At 36.4% G+C, this 27,619-nt stretch overlaps 1 protein-coding gene and 1 long non-coding RNA gene across 3 annotated transcripts in view; one reads left to right on the forward strand and one right to left on the reverse strand.

Annotated features, from left to right (window-relative positions):
- The window catches only part of Trpc5 (transient receptor potential cation channel subfamily C member 5), a 301,642-nt gene extending 297,240 nt beyond the window's left edge, over positions 1 to 4,402 (reverse strand). For both annotated transcript variants that reach the window (XM_023564159.2, XM_003467566.5), the window contains exon 1: positions 3,466 to 4,402. The gene's annotated coding sequence lies outside the window, so the exon portion shown is untranslated. The remainder of the gene's footprint in view (positions 1 to 3,465) is intronic.
- Positions 4,403 to 4,611: 209 nt separating this feature from the next.
- LOC134475358 (uncharacterized) overlaps positions 4,612 to 27,619 on the forward strand; it is a 487,450-nt gene continuing 464,442 nt past the window's right edge. The window contains exon 1 of the long non-coding RNA XR_010046475.1: positions 4,612 to 4,742. This is a non-coding gene — a long non-coding RNA (uncharacterized LOC134475358). The remainder of the gene's footprint in view (positions 4,743 to 27,619) is intronic.

Consider the following 27,619-nt stretch of genomic DNA (forward strand, 5'->3'; position numbering starts at 1 on the left):
TAATAATATGTAATATTAATATGTAAATATCAGTATAGGATGCAAATAGTAGTGATTTGGGGCAACTTGCTTTCAGATTCTTAGTTTCTTGTAAAGAACTCCAGAGAACTTTAGCAAATTTATTCAGCATCAATCAAAAGAAGAAGTACTAGTTTGGGTTTGTCACTAGCTAGTTGTGGGATTTAGGTAAGTTATTTCTATTCTGAGTCCCAATTTCCTCCATACGTGACTCTGCCAAGATTGCTACTTCTTTTTCTCCTTCACATTTTCTTTGATTTTGCTAAGACAGAAGCTGGGAGTAACTGCACTGGCTAACATCATTCAAGGACCAACTCTGCAATGGGTAAAAGAAAACAAAACTCAGGAAACTTGCAAAATTCCTTTAACCTATGAACTGCATCTCTTGCTTAACTGTACCAGTTTTTTATTATTTGTAAAAGTCATCTGTCCTCACTCATTTGAGGATGATTTGCATGTTTTTTATGAGACCATGGCTGATCATTGGGATCATTCCTCACTGGCAGGTCTGACAGAATCTGCAGGTCTGAACTGACAGAAGGCGTGTGGGACACCTCAACAGAGGGAAATTCATGAGTTTTAAGAAGGTGACACTATGCATACTTCAGCTTCTAAGTTTTAGACATGATTGCTAGCCTCAGCTCAGCACTGATTTGAAGTTGAGGAGCTGCAACTTGTACCTACAATATGGCACCACTTCTGTCTTCAGCCTGTAAACTCTGTTACACCATTCCCTGAAAACTGAGAAATGACTGGACCAGATTAAGTTGGTGGCATCATGGGGCAAACGCACTTTGTGGAGACAAGTCCCACTTCTTGTTTTCCCCACAGGCTACCAGAATTTTTTAATGTACTGAGCTGAAAACAGTCACCTTTGGCAGGAAGAAAGCAGGCAAAAATGTTTTGGGTCCTCTCCTTCAGCAATGCAGTCATGGCAAAAGACAAATTAGAATACTTGGAAGCAGGATAGAGGGAAATAGCATGACACATTTGAAATATTCATTTGATAATTAAACACCTGAATGGCTTGAAGATTGGAATTTAACATGCTAAGGAGTGAAATGAGATGACAGCATTGAAAATATACTCCAAGGCTCCCAATTCCCTGGTTCTATAGAATTCTATCACTGTTTACTTAGTGTTTACATGTCAAATTGCAGACCATTTTATCCAAACTAAATATCTGAACTAGTTTTATTCTGAGACAAAGCAAATACTTTATTTTTTCCACGTATTTCAAAACATCTTCAGTTTTCCTATTCCTGTCCTCTTTTCTCTTCTGCATCTCTAATTTCCTGGTCCAACCTTCTCTAAGTGCTGTGGTTCTGTGTGTCAGTCTGGTTTGGACTGTTAACTCTGGAATTAATAGCATCATAGGATTAGAGATTTTTGTAGCTGAAAGGAATGCAAGATATTACCTGGTTCAGTTCTCCATGTTGAAGCATACACTAAAGCCAGGTGAACATATTCCAGTGACCTGGGAGGTATGTTAGTTGTGAATTCTTCCATCTGCCTGCCTCCTTGTCCTATGGGTAACCATAGGTCAGGACCCACTTCAGTAGCAAGATATATCATGGAGAACAGAACAAAGACCTACACATTTGCTTCGTCCTTGTTGATACTTTGAGTTCTTTTCTCAATTTTGAAGCTATTAGTTCTTTCCTACCTGGCTACAATCTTTTCTTTGCTATCTATGGGAAAGTGTAATTTTAACCTACCCAACAATATATTTGCTTATGATTGCCTAAATGAAGTAACAAAATGGGCACCTTTTCAGATCCTATGTGAGTAATCCTCGTTCTGCTATCTCTAGGCAGTGAGCATTAGAACAAATTGCCTGATGCAATATAAACAGTTCCATTTAATGCAGAATCTGTTTCTTTCATTTTCTGAGTTTGAAAGAGGTAACTCATTGTATTTCAATAACAGAGTAATAAATACAAAGTTTGACAGAAGATCCTAGATGCTTTGGAAGTACAAATTTAAATCCCCCCTCCCTCTGATAGAAACATAGCCCAGAATGTATGGTAGAGGCTGATTGGAGTCCTTGAAAAACTATACACACAGAGAAATAGACAATATCACTATATTTCTATATCTCTATACTGTCTATCTAATTTAAAAGTTTATAGAAACAGTATATCCTTGGAACCAACATGTAGATTTCAGTTCTTTTCTCAAATTCACAAAAAGACCCTGTGAGTTTCCTTTATGTCAGGCTATGAAACCAACTTGGTATACTATGTGAATATACTGGCATGCCTTTTAATTTACAATGAAAAGATTTTAAAAGACTAGTATTGAGTATCATTTAAATTTCAACTTCTTAATACTTTAGAGGAAATCATACATGGTGTAAATTAACCACATATCATAAAAAATCTAATAAACAATTATGAATGTTGATATATAAATATGCCATATATACTAAATGCCAGAAAGATAAATATATGACATTAAACAAGTGGGTTTGGGTGCCAGCAGAATGTAGTAATTATTCCTCATTTAACCCTAGTGCTAATGCACAGTCTTTAAGGGGAGAGTTATCGATTAGTCTGTGTGTCTCCAACTCATACAATAAACTCGGGTAAAGTTCAGAGATCCTGTCTTTCAGACTGGTTTCCTGGCTCTCACCTTTGCATAAAAGACTGATAACCTTGCTAAACACTTGGCTGTCACCAGGTGCATGACTGTGTCCCAACTCAAGTTAGCAATGGGGAAAAAAAAAAAAAAGGCTTTTCCCAGGGTTATTTTCAGAGACCAGGAAGAAAGATCACAATCTGTGAATTTAGCTCAATATCTGCGTATGTGGGCAGGATCATAAAGGTAGTGTTGGTAGGTGTCTACTTTGGATCAAAGATTTGACTTACACGCCCCTCTCCCCCCATTTGAGTTTCTTAGTTCTTTTAAGAAAACCAGGCAAATGAGGCTGGTCATTTTTTAAATCTGAAGAATATGAAAACAGAAAGAAGGTAAATGGGGCTCTGGTTCCTGTCCCCTCATGAACTTGCACCTTGGCTTCCTGCAGCTAAAGGTGGCTGCTGCTGGTAGAGCAAGAATCCTCATTGCACTCCTACCTCGGGCCCATTTTCTGAAGACCTGGGAGCAGGTTCCTTGGGGAACTTAATACTTACTCAAGGATGAAACAAATCACTTTCCAGACAGGGGTAAGGTAAAGCTCTTATTTCAGAGAACATTAGCAAGGAAAATCATATTGTCTAGCATTGCTAACATCATCAGTTCACTTAAAGCTCCCTGTCTTGTTGCAACCCTCCCTAGTGTCCCAAAACAATCTGTTGCTGGTCTTCTGGTCCCCACCAGAGCTCACAACCAGCCAACCAGCCAGCCAGCCAGCCAGCTAGAGCCTTCCAGCACACAGCAGCCCATCACTTTCCTGCAACCCGCACTTCTATGTGCTGGGCAGCATCCTGCCGCCTGTCAACTCACCCGAGGACCAGTGTTTTCTTGAGATGTGAGTCCTCCGATGTCCGTAGACCAGGCCACTGGGTACTTGCAGCTTTGTTGGACCTCTCTTCCACAGCAACTAGCAGCGGCAGCGTGGGACAGCCTAGGCGCTGCAGGCTGCTGAGCCGGTGGGCCAAGAAGCACAGGGGAAGGGGCGGAATGCGGTGCAGGGCTCAAGTACCGGCTCCTGATTTCGTTCCTCCCTTTCCTCTTCAGTTATCGCCAAACTTCCTTTTTACTGGCCATACGCCCTCACCTTTATCCTCAGCCAGCTCACCGAAACTCTTTGCTCTATCCTTGCCTTGCTTTCGCTCTCTTCAGCGGGCTCTGCTTTGTGACCCTTACCTTAGTCCCCTCAAATGCAGGCACTCCATTCGCACAGCCAGCCACACACACTAGAGAAGAAACTGTCAAGAGAAACTGACAAGGATCTCTGGCGCGGTGCTGTGAACAGAAGAAAGAAGGAAAAGCTAGGGAGCAAGAGAGAGCCAGAGCAAGGCAGGGAATGAGCCAGAGACAGAAAGAGGGAGAACCGCATTCACACTCTTACAGGCACACTAAAGGTTCAGCCGCGAGGTAGCAGCTGGCTGGAGCTCCCGCCACCTCCAATTCTAGACTAGGCGTTTCTGTTCCCCTCTGCTAATGCTTCCGCAAAATGCTATACAGAGAAGGGGAGAGAAAGGGAAAAGCAAAGAGGGGCGGGGATGGGAAAATCAAGGAGGTGTGCTCCCTTTCTACTCCCTACCCCTGCATCTGAGAATGTCTAACCCTGAACCCTCCTTTTCTCTTCTGTCTGCTCTTGTGTTCCCTCTGCTGCTGTTCTCTTTCTCCTCTTTGAGGTGCATGGGAGCTGCGGAGAACCCGTCGTGGTTTTGATGAGAGAGAGAGAGAGAGAGAGAGAGAGAGAGAGAGAGAGAGAGAGAGAGAGAGAGAGACAAGGAAGAGGAGGAGGAAGATGAGGAGGAGGAGGAGGAGGAGGAGGAGGAGGAGGAGGAGGAGGAGGAGGAGGAGCAGCAGCAGCAGCAGCAGCAAGAGCACCCTGCTGCCTTGAGAGCTTAACCCCCCCCCCACGGGCTCACTCGGGGCTGGGGCGGGCGGGGCGGGGGAGGAGGAGGGAAAGAAGGAGGATGGGGCAGCCTGCAGGGGCAGCAGCTCCTGCCTTCTCTGCAGCTCCGCGGCCAGGGGTGGAAGGAAACTGCAGCCGCAGCCCCAAGTCAGCCCCCGCTGCCCTGTCCCACCGTCTCATCTCTCCCCCCTCGGTACGAAATTTTCTGTTTCATTTGTTTGCTTTTCCAGGCCTCCCCCTCCCCCTGGGTGAAGGCAAAGACTGGAGAAGCGCGCGGAGGGAGGGGGGTGTCGGTGGTTAGAGGCTGTGTAAAGGGGACAGGAGCGACTGGGACTCCTGGCTTGTAGAATCCTCCTAACCCCTCACCTGAGTGCCCTCTTCTTTGGGCAGTGACCTCTGCCCACTCATCTCAACCGGGCTCTTTGCTGGAGGTGGCTGGGCTGCGCCAGCCGCCATGGATCATACTCTGGGAAAGGTAGCTGAGCAGGATGGAGTAGGAGCCAGTGGCTGGCCGGACAGTGGGGCTTACCTGGGGTTGCTTTCAGCACGCTGTGTCTTGTTCAGCCTGATGCAGGCATTCCTGGAGCGCAACCTAATTCTCCCATGGGTGTCCCTCTTGCCTGTAGGATCTATCTCCCAAGACCCAGCCTGGATAGAAGCAAGAAGGGATAGCAGTACAGGATAAGGGGCTGAGTTACTTATTTTGGCAGTCGTGTCTAGAGAAGTGAAGGGGGGGGGGGGTGAGGGCGCCAGGGTAGTGTCATGCAGACACTTCGGTGATTCAGAGGTCTTGCCTATTTGTGTTACCTGAGGTACCCCTCCCCCTGCCCCGCGTCCCTGTGGCTTTCAGATTGCCCATCCTCTGGGAGAGTCCTGAAACCTGCTGCACTTCTATCTGCAACCTATAGGCACCTAAGGTCCTTACAAAGCAGCATCTCCTTTTCCAGCCGCACACCCCAAATCTGGGCTTTGTCTCTCACCTCTCTTACTATCCCTCTCTGGGAACGGAAACGCAAGTTCTTCTTTTCTGGATGCAGAGCTGGTACTTAAAACGCTTTTCCTCCTCCCCATTCTCAGAGCAATCCTGAGCGCTAAGAAAGCTCAGCTCTACTTTCCCCTGTTGCCTTAAAGCTTTGAGTAAACCCTTAAAGCCTGAATCCAGCTTCAGAAAAAGCCAATTCCATCTTCCCTGCATAAATGGCATAGTGTTGCCATTGTTGTTCCTCTGAAGCTGGGTTAGCTATGTTTATTTGGAGTCCTAGCAACTCTCCTCCTAGGCTACACTGGCCAAGTCCCTGGAGACCTCAGAAAGACAACTTTTCCTTTTGTTCTTAGGTCTCTTAGCCTTGAGATAACCCAATATTCTGCAGTATATTAAGCTTTTGTATGGGAGCAAGACACGAGTAAAAAAAGAAGTATTACTTTGGAGGGTTAGGTGTGTGTGTGTGTGTGTGTGTGTGTGTGTGTGTGTGTGTGTGTGTATTTGTGTGTGTGTGCTCATGCACTTGTGTCTGTGTGTAGGGGTGACTGAGATAAGGGTAAAACTTTCTCCTTTATATCTTTTAAATATTTTAATAACTGTTTCTAAAGACTGGCCAAGTGGGTAGCTGAACATAAGTGACTTGACTCTAGGACCTTTCTACATTTTTTTTCATTCAAAAGCAGTTTTATTGTGACCCAGCAAATTCTAACATAAGACTTCCCAAAGAAGAGAAATCTATACTGTGATAAAGCCAATCCCTCCTTTGGCAGAAGGGATACATAGGATAGAGTGACTATAAACAAGACTGTCCAACTGAGGCTTGCACTGTAAGTCCAGGATGCATCCAGGAGCAGTACTTACACAGAAAGAAAGCCCTACTCTGGAGTCTGAGTTGTTTCCTTCAAAGGCCCCATATACAATGTAACTATATTGAACATATGAATTATGTGTACTTCGGAATTTTGGTGCTTTCTTAGTGGATTTTAAATTACACAAAGGTTTCTCAATCTCCATCTGCCCTATCATATTCCTACCATATTCCTACCATATTCTCTAATCTTCAAATAAAGAATATATAAAAAAAATCCCTTCAGCAGTTAAAAAGCACTTTACAAACGTCAGGCATTACTATGCAAGTTCAAGGACAAACCCACTAGAGGATCTCCTAGTGCAATTACAAAGGGACTTAGACAGGGGCCCAAATTTTACTGGGGTTGCTTTTCAGACTTGGGGCTGGACAATTAACTCATCTTCTCCATAAAAGGGAAATATTTGAGTTTTTCACTTGGTAGTCATGGAGATGCTTCATCTGTCTAAAATCTTTAAGGGTAGTTTGCAGCCAGAGGCCACATCTACAGAAGTGGCTTAAGGTGAAAAATGGAAGCAGCTGTCTGAATAATGTAAGTCCAGATCGACCTATCTTCTAGGCTATGTGTACTCACAAGATCTGGCCTATTCAAACACCATGACAGGTTGACTGTCAACATACAACTGACACTTAGAAATTCAAGTGCTTTCTGCTTACAGCCTTAACTATAGCAATAAATGGTGTATGCCCATCAGAATTTAGTGTAGACTCACTGATAAAGACAGACTGATATGAAGACCCCAGATAGTGGATTTTCTACATTTGCATTAAGGAAAGTTTCTCACCTTGGACATTATGAACATTTTGGGCCATGATTTCTTTTTATGGGATGTTGAGCAATATCCTTGCCCTCTATCCACTAGCTGACAGGAACAACCTGCCTCCCAGCTACAACAAATAAAAATGTTTCTAGACATGGTCTAATGTCCCCTAGGAGGCAAAATAGCCCCTGCATTGAGAACTACTGACATTTAAGGTAGTATCACATTTTAAAGGTTATATTTCACTTTAATTCTACTCACACTGAACAGAATCTTACACTGAACAGAATCTCAGAAAATAGGAAATATTTGTGAGGAAATAACATAGAAAAGAATCCTCACAATTTAATAAATCACGATAAATGATAGAATTCATCTTTATCATCCTTGCCACCTCATTATCATATGCCACCTCATATCATTCTTGTGCAGTGCACAATATAAGTAGGGTGTGATTATAGCAAAGATTTATAAGCTTCTTCCAGCCTTTAATACACTAAAAAACTAAGGATCTTTACTTCCCTATGGGGAAAGAATTACTGATTTTCACAAATAACCTATTACTCGATTTAATTCAACCTGTTTTTTTCTGTCTTCTGTTTCCTATTTGTCCCAAAAGTGACTTGTTCTTTAAAATTCTGCCTCAGAGAGCTTTCTCTTTGTCCTAATAATTACTATAACCTACATCAAATTTTTTTTTTTTTACTTTTCTACATCTGGCACTTACACCTTAATAATGTGTCCAGCATGAGAATGACCACCATTCCACAAATATTATAATAAACTGAACAACTGAAAGCAGGTTTTTGGTTTCAAAGAAGTAGTTTCTAATTACTTGCATGTTAGAGAAATTTTCAACAATGGCAAAGGAAATTTAATGGAATATAACAAGAGGTGATTCTTAAAATACCTGGGGTGTTGAGAAAAATGTCTTGGTGTGATTGTGGATTTTAACACTCAGCACTATCTCTGCTCCAGGAAGTCAAGCAACACTAATGCACGTTGTAGGATTCTGCTCAGAAATTCATTAAAAGAAAATGTAGGAAGAAGTATTGAATATATGCTGAAAAGCTACAGAGCAAGTGCCTGCTTTACAAAATAAACTTCCAGGGAGCCAGGACTCCATCAGTTTCATTTGCTTTGGACAATTCCTAGCCCAGTACCATGAAAATAAGCAGCACGTCATTTGCAAAGCTCAGCATAGGGAACAACAACTACGGCATTCAAATTTAGTCCACTCATAAATTATGAGGCTCTTACCAAAGCTAATAATTTTTTAAATAAAAGTTTTTCCTGAATTGGGAGCATGAATGACTATAATTGAGAATAGGTTTTATTTCAAGACTGCATTTAAGCTCTTATATTAGGAAAGGGTATCTGTAATCAATGCATAAGACCATAAATTAGAAGTGATTAATCTTAATAAAATAAATGTAAACAGAAACACACTACATGGATTTGCTAAAGACTTTTTTTTGTGCTTACCATTAACAGAAATGCAAGTGGAAATGGCCATGAGCAAATTTTTAAAGGCGTTATAGAATCAGAGAATAATAGAGAATGTGAAATCACCGAGAAGGGCCTGTTTTGAGGTTGTGTAGTGGTGACAGATACCTTGTGACTGACCCTTTACATGACCTTAGGAAGGGCTGTATATCCCTTCTCCCCAGTTTATTAAAGTCTGCTCTTATGGAATGATATATGCTGTCCTAATCATTATACCAGTGTGTTCGTTTTTGCAGGAGTAGCTCATTTTCAGCCTATTTTTCCAGTTTGGGGAGGAAAGGTTTTATTCCTTTAGTAATGTCGGAGTTAAAGCATGAGTAGTGTGTCTTTGGAATTAGGACTTCCAAAGTCCCCTGAAATTACATCAGATTTTGAAAATCTGGAGGGGAATAGGAGTAGAACAGCACGATTTTGTTGTATGTGTCTCTTCAGTAATGGACAATTTTTTTGTGTATTAGAAAGGGCTTAGTGCAAAAATGAAATTTTAACTTCAGTATTTCTTCTCTGCAGAATTTGCTATTGGGAAGGAACATCTTAGTAACTGTGCTTTATTCTCCATAAAAATCATAACACATGCACACATAGCAATAATGGGCTACATATGATAGGTTCCTGAAGGGTCAGTTGTGGTAAAGGATTTAGATTCTGAATTCAGATAGACTCCAAATCCATGTTATATTAGTTATGGAAATTAGGTAACATGAGCATTTATTTTCTTATCTATAACAAGTCACAGGTTATTTAGTAGATTTAGATAAGACATAAGTCTAGCACGGTGCCTAATATATGGCAAGTAGCTCAATAATTACTAATTTCCTTCCTTCTCCTTTTCTTCCTTTTTTATTGAGATGATTTATATAACATAAATGAACGATCTTAAAACTATATAATTTACCGACATTTAGTATTTTCACAACGTTGTGCAACCTTCACTTCTAATATTCTATCAAGTTCTAAAACATTTTCATCACCCTAAAAGATCTTGAATCCATTTATCAGTCACTTCCAATTCCTTCTTCTTCCAGCCACTGACCACTAATATGCTTTCTATTTCTATGAATTCAGCTATTCTGGATATTTCATATAAATTAAAACATATGATATGTGACTTTTTGTGTCTGGTTTATTTTCACAGTATATTTTTAAGGTTAATCTATATGATAATGTGTAACAGTATTTCATCCCTTTTTATCACTGAATAATATTCCATAGTGCAAGTATCACACATTTTGTGTTAATCTAATCATCAAGTGTTTGGCATGTAGGTTGTTTTTACTTTTTTCACAATTATGACTAATGTATCTATAAATACTTGTATGCAAGTATTTGCTTAGTACTTGTTTTCAGTTAATGTAAATGAATCCTGAGGGGAGAAATTTCTGAATTGTATGGTAATTCTACAATTCTACTTTTAACTATTTGAGTAATGACTAAAATCTTCCATAGAAACTGTATCATTTCATATTTGAACCAGCAGTGCACAGATATTTCAAGTCTCCTATCTCTTGGACAATATTTGTGTTTTTTTTTTTTTTTAGATTCCAGCCATCAGTGGGTGTGAAATGGAATCTCATCGGAGTATTATTATTTTATGATACTACTTAGCATTTTATTGATTCTAAGAAGTGTATTTTCCTCATTTAAACATCTCTAAAGTTTGAACACATTATATAAATGGTAATGTCTCTCAGTAATAATTGGCAGTGTTTTTCCTTAATGGTACATAAAATAACAAGTGTGTTTTACCATTGACAATGCTTAGATTTCTTTTGGAATACACTACATTTTTAAAATTTAATTTTACTTTATTATTGCATGTTCATAGTGTATGAAGTCTACATTCATTTTAGGGAGCAGTTACACTTACTTAACACATCTTGATTCTTTTTTATTCTTGTTCTATCCTTACTTATATCCTTCCCTCCATTTCTAGACTACCTTTCCCCATTATTATTACTTTAGTTCATATTTATAACATATCATGATTGCATTCGTTGAATTTGGTGCATGTACATGAAATCTTTTAAAAATCTTCCCCTTTCCTTGACTCCCTGCCCTTGCTCTCAATCTTTGGGACACATTCCCATACACAGAAGATCTACTTTCCTGTTTCCTTCTATCATCCTTTATTTGGCTATTCATTTGTAATTTGTCTTACTCAAATGGGAGATACCATGCAACATTTAAGCTTCTATGAGTGATATCACTTAACATATTTTCCAGATGTATCCATTTTCCTATAAATGATTCAAATCTATTCCTATTTATAGTCAAGTAGAATTTCATTATGTATAAATACCACATTTTCTTTATCCAGCTATCTGTTGATAGACCTGCAGACTATTTCCAAGATTTAACTATTATGAATTGTTCTGCCATAAATATAGTTACCTATAGATTGTTGTAACATGATGGCTTTAGCTGTTTTGAGAAGTTACCTAGGAGGGCGATAGCGAGAATGAAATTGGTAATTTTAGTTTTTTGAGAAATCTCCATATGATTTCCATAATGGCTGCAGTAGTTTATATTTCCATGAACAATGTAGAAGGGTTCATTTTTTTTTTTTTTGGCTTTTTCGTTTTTTTACCGGTACCAGGGATCAAACTCACGACTGCCTGCTTTCGAGGCAGGCACTTATGCCGCTGAGCTAAATCCCCAGCCCAGAAGGGTTCATTTTTTCAACCACACCCACATCAGCATTTGTTATTTGATTTCTTGATGATTTTCATTCTTTTTTGTGTAACATGTGATCTCAGCATTGTTTTACTTTGCAATTCTCTTTTCATCTCATAGCCAGAGATGAGCATTTTTTCACGTTTATTTATCACTTATATTTCTTTTTGTTAGAAGTGTCAACTCATTCCAGTTGCCCAAATTTAATTTGGTATTTTTTGGAGGGTCTAATTTTATTGAGTTCTTTATGTAGTGTGACTACTGTCTGAAGAATAGAAGGGAACATTTTTCCCATTCTGTAGGTTGTCTATTCATTCCTTCACTGTGCAGAAAAATTACAAATGATGTCACATTTGTTGATTCTTGTTATTTCTTGTGCAATTTAACTTTTGTTCCAAAAGTCCTTGACTATACATATGACCTCAAAGTTTTTTACCTATTTTGCCCTCCAGTAGGGTCAATGTTTCTGTTTAGTAGGCATTGTTTTTGTCTAGTTATCTATTTTATTCTCCAGTAGGGTCATGTTTCATTTAGCACACTGGGGAGAGACATGGGTTTAACTTTCATCTTCTGTATATAGACAGTTTTACCAGCACCATTTGTTAAGCTATTTTCTTCCAACATATGTTATTGGCCATTTTATAAAAAGTCAAATAGCTGGGGTTGTTTTGCACTCTTTGTTATGTTCCTTTTATCCATATGTCTATTTTTTATCCAGTATCATTCCAATTTTATCACTTTGCATTGGAGTATAGCTTAAAGTCAGGTATTGTGATGCCTTCCACTTTGTTCTTGTGCAGGATTGCTTTTGATATTCTGGATTCCTGGGGTTGCATTGAATCTATCAATTAGTTTCCATATGGTCATTTTGAGTATAGTGGTTCTGCCTATATAGGAACAGGATACATCTTTGAACTCTCTGATGTCCTCTTCACTCTCCTTTTTCACAGTACAGTACTTTTCATTGTAGATGTTTTCACTTCTTTGATTAGGCAAATTCCTAGGATTTCATTTTTCTGTGATGTTATTGTGAATGGTACTTTTCTAATTTGTTTCTCAGTGAATTCATTATTTGTGTACAGGAATGCTGTTGATTGTTGTGAGTTGATTTTGTATCTTTGTACATTTGTGAATTTGGTTATTAATTCTAGGAGACTTTTAGTGAAATTTTTTTATCTTTTAAGTAGAGGATCATGTCATCTACAAATAATGATACTTTGGCTTCATTTGTTCATATCATGTAATTCTTATATTTCTTTTTCTTGTCCAATTGCTCTGGCTAATGTTTAACTATTGTGTTTTACAGAAGTGGGCATCCTTTATTTATGCCTGATAGTAGCTGGAAAGCTATCAGTTTTTCCCCATTTAATATGATGTTGGCCATTGGTTTGTGATATATATATATATATATATATATATATATATATATATCAGAATCAGGTAAGTCCATTCATACATATTTTATTTAGGGTCTTTTTCAATGAAGGGATGTTGGAATTTGTCTAAAGCTTTTTATTCATCTTTTGATAAGATCATGTGATGTTTGTCTTTGTTTCTGTTTTTATGTGGTGAATTACATTTACTGATTTGCTTATGTTGAGTTATCCTTGCAAATCTGGGTTGAAATGTGTCTGGTCATGTTGTATAATAATTAAGGTCATGTGTTGTAGTCTATTTGCAAAAATCTTATTACGAATATTTGCATTTAGCCAAGCATGGAGGCTCACGCCTGTAATCCCAGCACTCAGGAGGCTGAGGCAGGTGGATCTTTGAGAGTTCGAGACCAGTCTGGGCTACAAAGTGAGTTCAACGCCAGCCTGAATTGCATAGAGACCCTGTCTCAAAAAGACCAAAAAAAAAAAAAAAGAATATTTGCATTTATGTTCACTTTGAAGGTTGGGTTGTAGTTTTATTTTTTAATTGAGTATTTGTTTATTTTTGGAATCAAAGCAATGCTGGCTTAAGAAATGAGTTTGAAAGTACTCTATCTCAATTTTGTTGAAGAGTTTAAAGAATATTGGTGATACAGTATAAAGATTTTGTGGAATTCAACAGTAAATCCATCAGGTCCTGGGCTTTTTTATACTTGGTAGGATTTTTATTACTACCACAATGCCATTTCTTGTTATTGGATAGTCCAAAACTTTTATGTTTCTTTCTTTAGTTTTAGAAATTCATATGAGTCTAGGAATTTGTACAGTTCTTGAAGATTTTTCAATTTGTTAGAAAATCATTTTTCATAGTAGTTACTAATCATCTTCTGGATCTTGACATCACCTGTTGTGATTTTGCCTTTTTAATTAATTGCATTGATATGACTTTTTTCTCTCCATGTTTTTGTAGATTTGGCTATAAGTTTGTCTATTTTGTTCTTTCAGAGAGACATCTCTTCAATTCATGAATTCTTTGTCTTATCTTTTTAGTCTCAAGTTCATTGATTTCCATTCTGACCTTTATGATTTCTGTTCTTAAATTTGGTTTGGGTTTGTTTTCTTTTTGCTTTTCAAATATATTGAGATTCATCATTAGGTTATTTATTTCAGCTTGCTCTGTTCTCTAGTGTGAGCATTGATTGCAATAAATGTCCCTGTTATGAATGCTTTTATTGTGTCCCATAGATTCTGTTGTACTCAGTTTTTCATTTAATACCAGAGATTGTTTTTCACTTTTAACCACTTTTTGGTGTTGAGTATTGAGGTCAATTAGGGTGGGGAGAGATTGGAGTTGATACAGTTTTTTTTTTTTGTAAAATACTGCCTTCTATTGATATTTTTCAGCTTTATTGGTTCAGAGATAGTATTTGGTTTAAGTCTTTTGAACTTTGTCCTTGTGTTTTGAGGAGCAATTACTTCTGGTTAAAATAGCATCAACGTATTTCATCAAACATTGTTTGTAAACCTTGTATGTAAATTTGTGATAAACTTTGCATGTATCTTTTTATCTTTTTTCAATACTGTTCACATACCATATTCTATTGTTAATGGCAGTTATTTTGTGATGTGGAAAGAGAAGTGGAGAAAACGGACGGATGGGTGAAAGAGGAGTGTAAGTCTGTAAAGGTAGAAGTAGATAAAAACAATAATACTTGGTGAAAAACATAAATATGGGGTAAGGTTTTGTTGGAAGTCTTTTAGTTGGGTTGTAGGGTTAAGGTTGAGGATTTTAAAAGGATATTTGTGTGGGCAATGATGGAGTATAGTCGGAGTGAGGTGTACTCAATGAGGTTGGAACTTACTGATATACTTGTGCCCCTACAAAATGGAAAAGCAGCAATGAAGACAGCAGGCTACTTAAGACAAGGAAAAGTAAAAAGAATAGAATACAGATGGCAAAAATTAATACAAAAGAAAACAAGACTGACCAAGAGAGCAAAGTACAGTGAATTAAAAACTTGAGAGGATAAATTTAAAATATGGGAGAGATTAGTATGTAAAAAAATAAGATAGTATTGCTATGGAAGTAGAACTTGAAAAATTAAATAGAGAAATAAAGAGGGAGAGAAAGTAAATAACAAGCAAATTGATGCAGCAAAAACAATCCAAAAAGCAAATAAAATAAAATAAAACAAAAAATCTGGTGGAAACTCAGATCACATATTCCAAGAAGAAAATATACATGTGATTCACATGTGACCACACTGCCAAAATGCCGAAGTGTTCACACAATTCTCTTTTTGCCTTAGCTGCCATCTGGTAGATGTTTGGTTTGATCTTTATACATTATTTTTCAAATTCTTTCTGTTTCAGGGTATAAGTGTGTCCTCTCCTTCTCTTCAGTGAATCCTCTCTGAGCACTTCTGACATGACTTCTCCTCTAGGCAGCCTTATTAAATCTCCCTTACGCACTTTCCTAAGGATTAATGATTTTAAAAATTCTTTCAAGTTTGAACTGAAGGATTGTTCTTAAACTACAAGAGAAGGACTTGTTCCTCAGGTACTTAAAAATATTCTTTCATGTACTTATTAACCATTATATATCTTCTTTGAAGTTCAAGTTCTTTATCCATAAGAAAATAGTTAACTGTCTTTTTTTTTTGCTTTTAGTGTAATTGTTCTTTATATATCTTGCATACTAGACCCTTATCAAACATATGACTTACAAATATTTTCCTCATTATGTAGATTATTTTTTACTTTCTTGGTAGAATCCTCTAATGCACAAATATATTTAATTTTAATGAAGCCTACTTACCTATTCTAATTTTGTTGCTTGTGCTATAGTGTCATTTTTAGGAAACCATTAGCATACCTGTGTTATGAATTTTACCTCTATTTTTTCTAAGTTGTATGGCTTTAACTTCCATCTTTAAGCCTTTCATTTTTTTTTTCAGTTAATTTTTGTTTATTGTGTGAAATAGGGAGAGAACTTCCATTCTTTTGCATATGAATACCTAGTTATCCCCAAATTAGTTGTTGAACAGATTATTTTTCCACACTGGATGATTTTAATACCTTTTAAAATATAAGTAAACGGTACACATATGAATTCATCTCTGTTCCCTCAAGTGTATTTTATTGGTTTGTATGCCTTTCCTTATGTAGGTATCATATTGTTTTGATTACTTAGACTTTGCATTAATATTTTGAAGATTTTTTATTTCTTGAGATAGGATCTTGTTATATAGCACAAGGTGGACTTGAATTCACTATGTAGCTTATGCTGGCCTCAAATTCGCATTGTTTTCACTGCCTCAGCCTCCTGATGTTGGGATTGCAGGCATATGCCATCACATGCAGCTGAATTAGTAATTCTTCCTAACTCATTCCTGGAAGCAAATATAACTCTAGGCCCAAAACCTGAGAAAGACTCAACTAAAAAAGAGAACTACAAGCCAACCTCCCTAATGAACACTTCTGTCTAAAACATATAAAGAATTAAAAAAAATCAGATCTCCAAAATTCAAGGACCCAATTCAAAAGAGGGCATCTGAGATGAATACACAGTTCTCAGATGAAGAAATACAAATGGCAAATAAAATACATGAAAAAATGTTCATCATCATTAGTGATTAGAGAAATGCAAGTTAAAACAACACTGAGCTTCCATCTCACTCCAGAAAGAATGTCCAGGATCAAGAAAACTACCAACAACAAATGCTAAAGAGGATGTGGGGAAAAAGGAACTCTCCTGCACTGTTGGTGAGAGTGCAGACTGGTGCAGCCACAATGGAAGTCAATCTGAAGATTCCTCAAAAATCTGGGATTGGAGGTCCCATTCGACCCAGCTATTCCACTTCTGGGCATATTCCCAGAAGAACTAAAATCGTCATACCACAGTGATACATGTGCACCCATGTTTATAGCAGCACAATTTGTAGTAGCCAGATCTTGGAAACAACCTAAATGTCCATCAACTGAAGAATGGATAAAAAAGTTGTGGTATGTTTATATAATGGAGTACTCAGCTATAAAAAATGATCATATTGAGATATTTACTAATAAATGGGTGCAACTTGAGACCATACTCATAAGCGAAATAAACCAAACTCACATGTATAAATACTGTATAGTCTCTCCCTAGTGTAAGAAATAGTAAGAGTACATAAGAGTTTAGGGCAATCATGATTTCTCATTACATTGTTTTGAAGCCTCATAATGATCACAGTTGTAATGTGTTTGTCTTGTTTTTTTTTTAATGTTATTATCTGTGATGGTATGAACAGCTAATTTGAGGAAAACAAGTCATTATAATAGCCAGTACTGATATAATATCATCATACTCTGAAGTCCTACCATGCTCTTGCTCTTCTGTTTCCATTGGCTCTATCATGTTGTACCTTATTAGATTGTATTACGTGTGAAAGTGTAAACAAATTTCTTATGGAAAATGAGATAATATAGTAGTCATTGTTTGTTTTCTGTTACTTGGTTATGACAACCCTGCAATACTCTCATTCTATTGAATGTTTTTATACTATTTTGTTATGTTTAATACAATTGTATATGAAGTTATACTCAATTATTTCAAAGAAAGAGACATCGTGGTAGTTACTGTTAATTATGGATTGTCTTCTGGTGAAATACTGTTTTGCTTACACGGTTCTGTTCTGATCTGCTCTGTTATGTTCCGTTTTGTCTTAATCTCTTTAAAATAAAAAAAGATTGGAAAATGTGAAACTTCCAACACTGGTCTTTGTTTTGAAGACTGTTTTGGCTATTTGGGGTTTCCCAATTTTATATGCATTTGATGGTCAGAATTTCTGTTTCTTCAAAAAAGGCTGTTAGAATTTTAGAGTGATTACATTGAATATGTAAGTGTCTTGGCAAATGGTTCTATTTTAATAATAGTGTATTTAAATCCACTACCTGTGATGCCTTTTCAGTTAATTAGCTCTCTTTAAATTGATTTCAATTAAATATATTTACTTCTAAATTAATTAAATATATTTACTTATACTTTATTAAATATACTTTATACTTTATTTATACTTTAATTAAATATACTTTACTTAATTAAATATATTTACTTCTAAATATTTAATTCTTTTATGATATTGCAAATTAAAAATTTCTCTCATTTCCTATTTTGAATTCTTTATTTATAGTGTAGAGAAACATAACTTTTATTTTAATATTGATTTTTCATGCTGTGACTTTGCCAAATTTTTCCATTAGCTCTTTTTTAAAAAATTTTATTTAAGGAGAAAAAGAAAAAAAAAGCAGAAAAAGGGTACAAGTTATACAGAATTTCAGAATAAAAATAAACAGTAGGAAATCACTAGTAAATGGATTACATATTGTCATCTTAGAAATATTTGTTCAAGTTACAAAATTAAAGCTTATATAGTGGACATTCAAACAGTGAGACCAAACAGTTCTGTTCAGTGATCCAACAAAACTCAGTAATATCATGGTCTATCTTATACACTTAAATATACATGCAGTTATATCATTTAGAACACCTTCTTTTCCTCTCTTTCGTACAATGACTATTACACATTTTGGGTTTTATTGCTCCCACGTTCTTATTACTTTTTTTGGAAGAGAGTAAAACCAAATGTGACTTAACAGAACAGAGTCGGTCAAATCAAAAGGGTGGACATAATAGATAATGTAAAAACATAATACAAGGTGGTCAACAGTGGTTACCATAATGCCTCCCGCTATCTCTAATACAATTGCCTATATCATCAGTTATAATAAAATTGAACAAAACATTAAAGAACGAAACCAACAAAACCAAAACATTGGAGACATTCATTAGCTCTATTATGTGTTACACACTTTTTAGACTAAGTTCTTTACCTAAGTCTTTTACTAAGATCTTATCATCTACAAACAGATAATATTTTACTTCTTTTCCAATTTGGATATGATTTATTTATTTTCTTTCTATAATTATTCTTCTTAGAACATCTAGAACAGTGTTATATAGAAGTAAAAAAAAAAAAAAAACCAAAAAACGGACATCTTTACTTTGTTCCTGATATTACAGGAAAAGTTTTCAGCTCATCATTGAGTATGACGTTATCAGTAGGTTTTTCATAAGTAATTTTTATTAAGTTGAAGAAGTTCCTTTATAGTCTCTAACTTATGGAATTTTTTTAATCATTAAAGGGTTTTCGGCTTTTTCAAATGATTTCTTGCATCAGTTGAAATGATTCTATGTTTTTCATTCTATCAATTTGTGTATTACATTGGTTGATTTCAAATATAGAACTAATATTATATTCTTAGGATAAATACCACTTAGCCATATCTACAATAGTTTTATATTTTAAAAAGAAAAAATCCAGAATTTCTAATAATAGCAGAGTAATGATGATTAATATATTGCATATTATCCTCAACTCAGAGTACAAGACATCATCAAAAAGAGGAAATAAAAAACAGAAATTCATGTTATTAGGAATGTAAAGGGGGAAATCACAACAGATCCTACAGAAATCCTAAAGATTATCAACACCTAATTCAAGAATCTGTATTCTAATAAGATAGAAAACAGAAGAAATGAACAGATTCCTAGATATGATAGAATTGTCAATGCTCAGTCAAGAAGATATAAAAATTCTAAACAACTATCTGCCAGCCAATTAAATTGAAAATGTAATTAAAAACTTACTAACAAGAACATCCCAGGTCCTGGTGGATTCACTGTTGAATTCTACAAGAAATTTAGAGAAGAACTAATGTCACTAATGCTGAAACTCTTTAATGAAATCAAAAGGGAATCAATATTTCTAAGTACTTCTAATATGCTGTTACATTTGCTTTCCAGATATTTTGTAGGAAATTTGGTTCTATTTTTTATGGTTTGAATCAAGAATGTCCTCCAATGACTAATGCACTTATGGGTTGGGTATCTGAAAGGTAATTAAAGCACAGGAGTACTATATTTATTAATGAACTCATCCACTAATGACTTCAGTAGTTGAAATGCTGAGATGAGACTTGAGAAGAAAAGGAAGTTCTTTGGGAGTGTGACCTGAAAAGATATGTATCTCTCCTCAGATCCTCCCTTTTCTCTCATTTCTGATAACGATAATGTGGGTTGCTTTTCCTCAGGTATGCCTATCATCCTGTTTTGGCCTTGTAGCCAGCTGACTATGAAATCAAAGTATCTTACTTTAAATTGTAGGTCTTGGGTATTTTGTTTTGGCAACAAAGTGACTAAAATGATATTCATAAGGAACATTGGTCTCTGGTTTTATGTATTAGGGATTTCCTTTCTGGCTTTGGTATCAGAATAATGTTGGACTCATCAGATAAATTAGGAAGCATTTCCTGTGATTCTGTATTTTTGGAAGAGTTTAACAGTATAGGAAATATCTGCAAATGTGGTGGAAAGAGACAAGGAGCTACAGTAATATGTGGAGCCTGGAGATGTGATTGAATTGCTGCAGTCTCATGATTAAATATTAATGGATGAGGAGCTGCTTCTTAGAATGAGCAAAAGAAGTGACTCCTTGAGATGGAATTTCCTTCCTGTACAGATCCCCTCTTGGGGAAGATGTTTTGAATGCTGCTGACATGACAACAAAGGATTTAGACCATCTGATAAAGGTAGTTGATAAATCAGCAACAGGGATTGAGAGGACAGATTCCAATTTTGAAAAAAAGTGTAAGTAAAATGCTATCAAGTAGCATCACATGCTTCAAGGAAATCTTTCCTGAAAGGAGTAAACAATGAGCCAAACTTGACTGTTGTTTTAAGAAACTCCAAAAGCCACCTCACCCTTTGGCAATCACCATCATGCTCCATCATCAGATATCCAAATAGAGACAAAAACCTCTACTGGCAAAACTACTGCAACTTGCTGAAAGTTTAGATGGTCAATGCATTTTTTGTCAGTGAAGTATTTTTCTAAGCATCAAACTGTGTATTTAATTTTCATTTTGTTGGCATCCCTAGTGAACAAATAATTCCTGCTCTCCAGGTACAAAATTGTATTAAACAATGTAATATAAATCCCTTGTCAAGCCTACTGGGAAAATTGATTCTAAACAAGTTTACTTTTTCTAGAAATCATATCTATCCTCAGAAGATGAAAGGTTTATCATCTTGGAGCATATTTTCACAAAGGACGTGAAGATTACAAAACTGCAGCAAAAACTGCAACAGAACAAAGCAGCAACAATAAAGCAGTGGCTGCATGACTTTTATAAGAGAAGAGCCTGTCATAGCAATAGCTTTCAGATAGTAGTAACCAGTTTTGTTACCTCTGCAGTGTTTGTTAGGAGATTCAGGCTCCCTGTACAGATATGTACTCTTCAGAGAACTAAAGGTCATTGAATATGTTTCGTACCTTAAAGGATCTTATACTCTAAAAGAAGATACATAATTCGAATGTTTTCTAGAGTTGTGTTGGTACCTAAGAAAACCTCTAGACCCACAAGTCAAAAGAATGTGGTTTAGATTATGCCACCTCACACCAAAAAATGCAGCTTATGTCCTACAATGGGTTGCCTTGAGTATTATTTAGTCTCTGCACCTCAGTTTACTGTCTACTTGACAGAATAGAGTGCATTTTATAGAGCTGCTGCTGTAAGGATGACTATTAACTCTTACACAGTGCTATTTTGATTTCTATGAACTTCTACAGGATTTAAGTTATTATTTCTTTCTCAGAGAATAGAGGGTTAAGGAATAAACTCCTATTTTTAAACTTTTGGAAACATAGATTCTAAACTGGATGCTAAGATGTTCTTTAATTTCTCTGAAGAGAGAAAAGAACTTGCATGTCTTAATACAGATATGACAAGAGTTGAATCTCCAACAAAGTATTCTTTAAGGTATGGAAATTGTTTTTTAGACATAATGCTATTGAACTTTTAATAGACTACAGTACAATATAGGCAACATTGTCACGTGCACTGCAAAACAAAAGAAATTCATGTGAATCACTTTATTGTGACTTTCATTTTACTCTAGTGGTCTGGAATCAATCCTGTAGTATCTTTAAGATCTGTCTGTATGTCTTTTATATCTAGTTGGTTTAGAGTGTTGATCAAGTCCTCTATTTTTTACTGAATTTTCATTTATACATTACAGAAACCAGGGTATTGAAGTCTTCTTTTATTCATGTATATTTGGATCTGTGATTTTTGATATATTTATTTATCTCTATCTTTATCCATCACTACCTCTATCAGCTATGTATCTGTCATCTGTATGATGAACCGGCTCTTTTATCAGTATATAATCCTTCTTTCTCTCTTGTGACAGTTTTCACCTAACACTTTATTTTGTCTGACATCTTAACTGACTTTGTTAGTTATTTGAATGGAATAACTTTTCTAATTTTCATTTTAACCTATTTGTGTTTTTGAATCTAACATGTCTTTTTTTTTAGAATTGTTTGGTTGAATCATGCTTTTAAAGTCTATTCTGTGTATTTATGCCTTTTAATTGTAAAGTATAAGCATTTTACATTTAAAGTAATTACTGATAAGGAAAACTTACCTCTGCCACATTGCTATTTTATTTCTATGTGTCAACTCTTTTTTTTATTTCTCAGTTTCTTTGTTGTAACCTTTTTTCATGTTTTGTTGATTTTCCCTTCTGCTTTAGAATTCTACTTGGTAAAGGACCAGTATAGGAAGGCTGTGAATCTATTCTTTATGCATTTGTATTTATGTGAGAATTATGAATTAAACCCCCTCAATTCCCTTTATACCTGTTTCCTCATTTTCTCTCTCTTTCAAATCAAGCTTTCTGATCCCCTTACTATCTACATTCAAAAACTTCAGGGTTCAGCTATTGGTTCAAACTCAGTGTTCCTAACATTAATTGCCTTTCCTGTAGAAAATCAACTTCACTTTAATAAATTAGAACTTTTATTATCCCAATTCTCCAGGCTTAAATTTATCTTGACCTCTCCTTCTCCGTTACTTTCCTATAAAATCACTAAGTAACTGGCAATTTTGACAGTTCCTCTCTTTCATGTGAGTTTGATTTTTCTCTTCATTTTCATTACTACTGTATTTATTACTTTACACATACATAATTAAGGAAGACATCTGAATAGTTTTTTTGCCTTGGGTTTTGGCATCTTCAATATACATTGTTTAAAAATCTAGATGCATCTTTTTAAATCAAGCTACTACCCTAATTAAGAACCCATAATAACTTTACTTGCCCTATCAGTTCATGCCAGCCCTCTTTAATCAGGATTTAAATTACTTTACATTTCCCCCATTCACTGACAAGACATAATTAGACTTTTATATTAGGTAAGAACCCATCAATGTTCTACCAGTGCTCATTGTCAGTGCTAATCTCAGTATCTGTCTTCCTTTGCCTATGTGATCATCCTTCAAGAAACTTTCCTTCCTCAAGTACTTGTTGCATGCCTCATGTGTCAGAATATATGCTTCAAACTTTATCCAATTGCTATTAATGTCTACTCTTATAGCTCTTACAATATATTACAGAAGATAGATAATACATTAGTAATTGAAAAACTGTGTGATGGTTGTGTGGATGGAGGAAGTGTTTGATATTGGGATCTAATTTAGGTCCACCTCCCTGAAGATGTAATTTAGAGGTAGAACACACGTAATGAGTAGGTCACCAGGTGAAGAAGATTTTGGACAATATTCTTGACAAAAGTTTTAGAATATGTAAGCATTTTGGAGCAAAAGCAATATAGTCTACGAAGTGAAAGAAAATAGATGAAACTGCCATATAGAATTCAAGGAGAAAAAAATAGCAAGAATAATCATTGAAAGCTGGATGTGGTGGGAGGCTGAGGCAGGGGGATTGGTGTGAGTTCAAGACCAGCCTGGGATATGAAATGAGCTCAATGCCAGCCTGAACTGCATAGTGAGACCCTGTCTCAAAAAGACAAAAAAGATTAATCATTGACTATATGATTATTTATTTGGGATAACACAAGGATTTGCTGTCATGCTAGAAAATTTTAACTTCAGCCTAAAATCAATTGGAAGTTGTTGAAGGAGTTACGTGACCAAAAATCCATGTGAAAGAATTTGGCTATGAGAATGAATTGAAGAGGAGGAGAACTAAAGGCAGAAAGACTAGTTAAGAGGGTTCTGAAATAATATAGGATAGAACTCACGCTGATTTTGAATAAAACAGTGACAGTACAGAAATGGAAAGGATTACTGAATCATGATGTAGTTAAGAAACATAATAAAACTTAGTGATGGATTGTGGTAGGTAATACAGAGTGATGTTTCAAAGTTGACTTAAAAGGTTCTGACTTGAACAAGTAGATTGTGTTACCATTTCACTGTAATGGGAAACCTGAAGGATATAAAACTTTGAAAGGAAGGAACTGAGTTCAGTTTAGGATAAGGAGAGTTTAAGGTGTCTGTGAGACATCTCAAGAGAGATGCTAAAGGGCCAGACATAAATCTGGAGCTCAAAAGAGAGGTCAAGGTCAGTGACAAGACTGGAAGTTGCCAGGATACAGATGTTATTTGAAGCTATGTGATGGAATGATAATACTTAGGGAGAAAGCATAAATAGAAGAGGGAAGAGAACTGAGTTGTGGTGTCCTCCAACATTTAAACATCAGGTAGTTAAGTAAAGGTCCTCAAGGGGGACCGAGGATTATAGAGAAGGTAAAAGTGAGAATAGTGCTATATTTCATAAGAATTGCACATGATGACCAAAGTAAATTTTCTTTAGGAGGGAGGGAACAATGATGTTTGATGATGCCAAGAAGTCTAGAAAAAAAGGACAAAAAATGACTATTAGGATTAATAATATGAAGGTCACTGATTCTTTAATTTTATTTATTTTTTTACTGAAAAAGTCAACTTCTAATTATAACTGATCAAATTTCATCTGAGACTGTCTCTGAACAACTGAGACAAAAAATGATGAAACTCTCTTACTGAAGAAACCAATAATTCTCATTGGCCCTGGAGCTCCAGAAGCCCCAGACAAGGGCCGCCCATTCCCAAGGTCAGCTCTGCTTGTCTGTTACACATGTCCCCTTTTCCTATCATTCTGGAGTTCTTAGGACATCACTGCTTTGTGAGCCTCTCTCACCTCACTTTTTGTCCTAAGGTGAATGGGGACTCTAGCACTGGCAGTGCTGAGAAATCCAGAAACAGGGAATAGCACCCTATGCCCTCCTGGACTGCAGCCAGCTGGCCACTTCAGTCTGCTCAGCTGGCTGCTTTCGTGCCCAGGCAAAGATGAAGTAAAATGTGTAGAGAAAGAATTCAAATGCCCCATGGTTTTCAGAGTGCAAGTCACATGGCAGAAGAATACTTCAAACAACAGTACTAATGAAGACCAGGCCTGACTATCAAAAGATGTGCTTGAATGCTGTCTGATTGGTAGTGATCAGGTTGTGGTTCTAGTTGGTCATCTGTTGGTAGATCTGGCTGCCCTTCCAGCTTCTCAAACAACTCATACTTGTCCATGTTTGGCCACACCTCAGAGGTGATAGGGCCACTGAGCTGGCTAGGGAGGGCGAGCTGGGAATCTGCTATGTGTTCCCTTGCATGATGGAGTTGCAGGTTCACATCTCAGCCATGGCATAACTTCCCAAGCCATAGGTCAATGGGCTGGCCATAGTCCCTCTGCCTTGGGAAGAAGAGCTTAATTTTAGTAAGAATGTCCTGGATAGGGATGTGAGAAACTTGAAAGAGTGAGCAGGTTTTTTGAATGATTTGATGGAAAAGAGAAAGTGAACAGGCTAACCAGTAAGGCATGTACAGTCAAAGGTGTTGGAATTTCTCTATTTTAAATATGGAAGTACATTTTGTATTTTTAAATGCTGACAACAGAGAACCAGTATAAAGGGAGAGAAAAGAGAAGAGATTGTATATTAGGGTTCACAAGAAAAGGGTAAGATTAGCTTTAGAGAGGGGAGGAAAACTGCTCCACTGTAACATAAAAGAAGCAAAATTTATTAGTGTAGATTTAGATAAATTGTGAGGTTTCATAGTACAAAGCTCAGCAGTTTATTTCTGACCTCTTTTTATTTTCTGTGGAGTATTAGGAGAAATGAAATTGTTTGCTGAGATAGTGAGAGAGAGAGAGTGCTTAAGATACGAAGGCTTGAAGGTTCAAGGCAAATTGAAAGTATAATTTTGAAATTTGGAGAACCAGTTAAGGATGGAGCCTGGAGTCACACTGTCAAGGGCAGATCGGTTGTTCTAACACTGCTAAGCAGACTGAGTGCAGATGTGGACATGATAGGTGATTAATTCATCCAATGTCTTGTCAGTTATATGTGATAGGAATTCAGTGGATTCAGGAAGCTAAGAACGTGATGCATCATTTAAACCAAGCTTTATGCAAAGTAAGGGGAGGGCATGGGGAAGTTATGGGTAGGGAAAAATAGAGGGTTTAGTGTACAGGTGATCCCAATGAGACAGAATATCCACATTTTCTTGACAATGATAGAATAAATGCAATGGGAATACAGAGACATATTTTCAAGAAAATAGGGTCAGAATTAGTCATTCAAGGAAAGGAGCAGATAGATGTTGGTTTTGACAAAGCCAAGGGCATGGCTTGGCGAGTGAACAACTGAATTGCAGTTAGGAGGCAATATTTGGAAATATAACTGAGTGTCAGTGTTATTAGCTGAAAAATTTCCATATTACCATAGGTATTACCTAGGTGATGACAGGGGTTAGTATGTAGAGGAAGTCAAGGGTTTAAAATTTTCAATGAGTGAAAGAAGATAGAGCTGGTGGAGTGGTGGTGAGAAAATGGTAGATTGGTGTATGAGAACAATGAGAAGAGCTAAATAGAATGCTCTTTAGTGGAATATTAGAAGGCTATTTAGTTCAGTGGCCTGCATTTTAAAGTATCAGAAATTACATGGAATCTACGGGCAAACCACTTGAGCTTGAAGTTTGAATTCATTCCAAGGGAAAAATCACCAAGTTAAATAATTTCTGTGCCTCTGTTTTTAATCTGTAAAATGAGTAAGGTAATAGCATCTACCTCAGAGGGTTATTATGAATTTAGGAAGGTTAATAAAAGAATAGTTAATAGCTGAAGAATACATAAATCAGTACGTGATCCAAAGTAATTACAGGTAAAAGTCAACTTTCACATAGTGCCCAATTTAGCAGAAGCCTAAGCCCTAAGGACATATTTTTTAGAATGATAAGTTTCTTAAGCTAACACTAAAAAGTTAGAATTTCAGTAATTAATGTGGTGAGGGGCTAGGTGTTCTGAGGGTCAGAAATTACCTTCTAATTTGAACCTAGCTGTTGTTCTTTTTTTTTTTTTTTTTTTTTTGAGCCAGAGATTGTGTTAGATTCTAGTTTACTTAAGACTATTTCTGGTTTCAAGAAGCTTATGGCCTACAAGGGGGAAATAGGTACTGAAAAAAAAAAGCATAACATGACTAATGGTATGAAAGTACTATGGACAAATTATTGATAGCTGTCTTAACTACATTTCTTGCTGCTGAGACAAAGTATTCAAACCAAAATTAAAGGCATAAAGGTTAATTTTGGCTTACAGTTTGGAGAGGTTTCAGTCAATAACCAGCTGGTTCCATGACAAAGGTGCAGCTCAAAGGAGAAACAATTCATTGCAGGCAGAAGACAGCAAAACAGCAAGAACCAAGTGACAAGCAGTGAACTTATTTTGGTCTCTTGTATCCTATCCAGGTTACCCACACTTAGGGTTAGTAGCACTCACACCTAAGGTGGGGCAGCCTTAATCCTAGCATCCTACCATGCGTCATATACTTGATCCCAGCATCATAAACCCTGGATCTAGCCACCTCTGGAAAGCCCAACTATGACTACAAGTGGATTTTGGAAGGACATTTCGATAAAAACCATAACAACACTCTAAAACAAAGCGAAGGACTAATTTCTAATTTTGACTGG

Source organism: Cavia porcellus, unplaced genomic scaffold (assembly GCF_034190915.1).
Source record: "Cavia porcellus strain 051 isolate PalLab524CR breed Dunkin Hartley unplaced genomic scaffold, mCavPor4.1 scaffold_3, whole genome shotgun sequence".
NCBI lineage: Eukaryota > Metazoa > Chordata > Mammalia > Rodentia > Caviidae > Cavia > Cavia porcellus.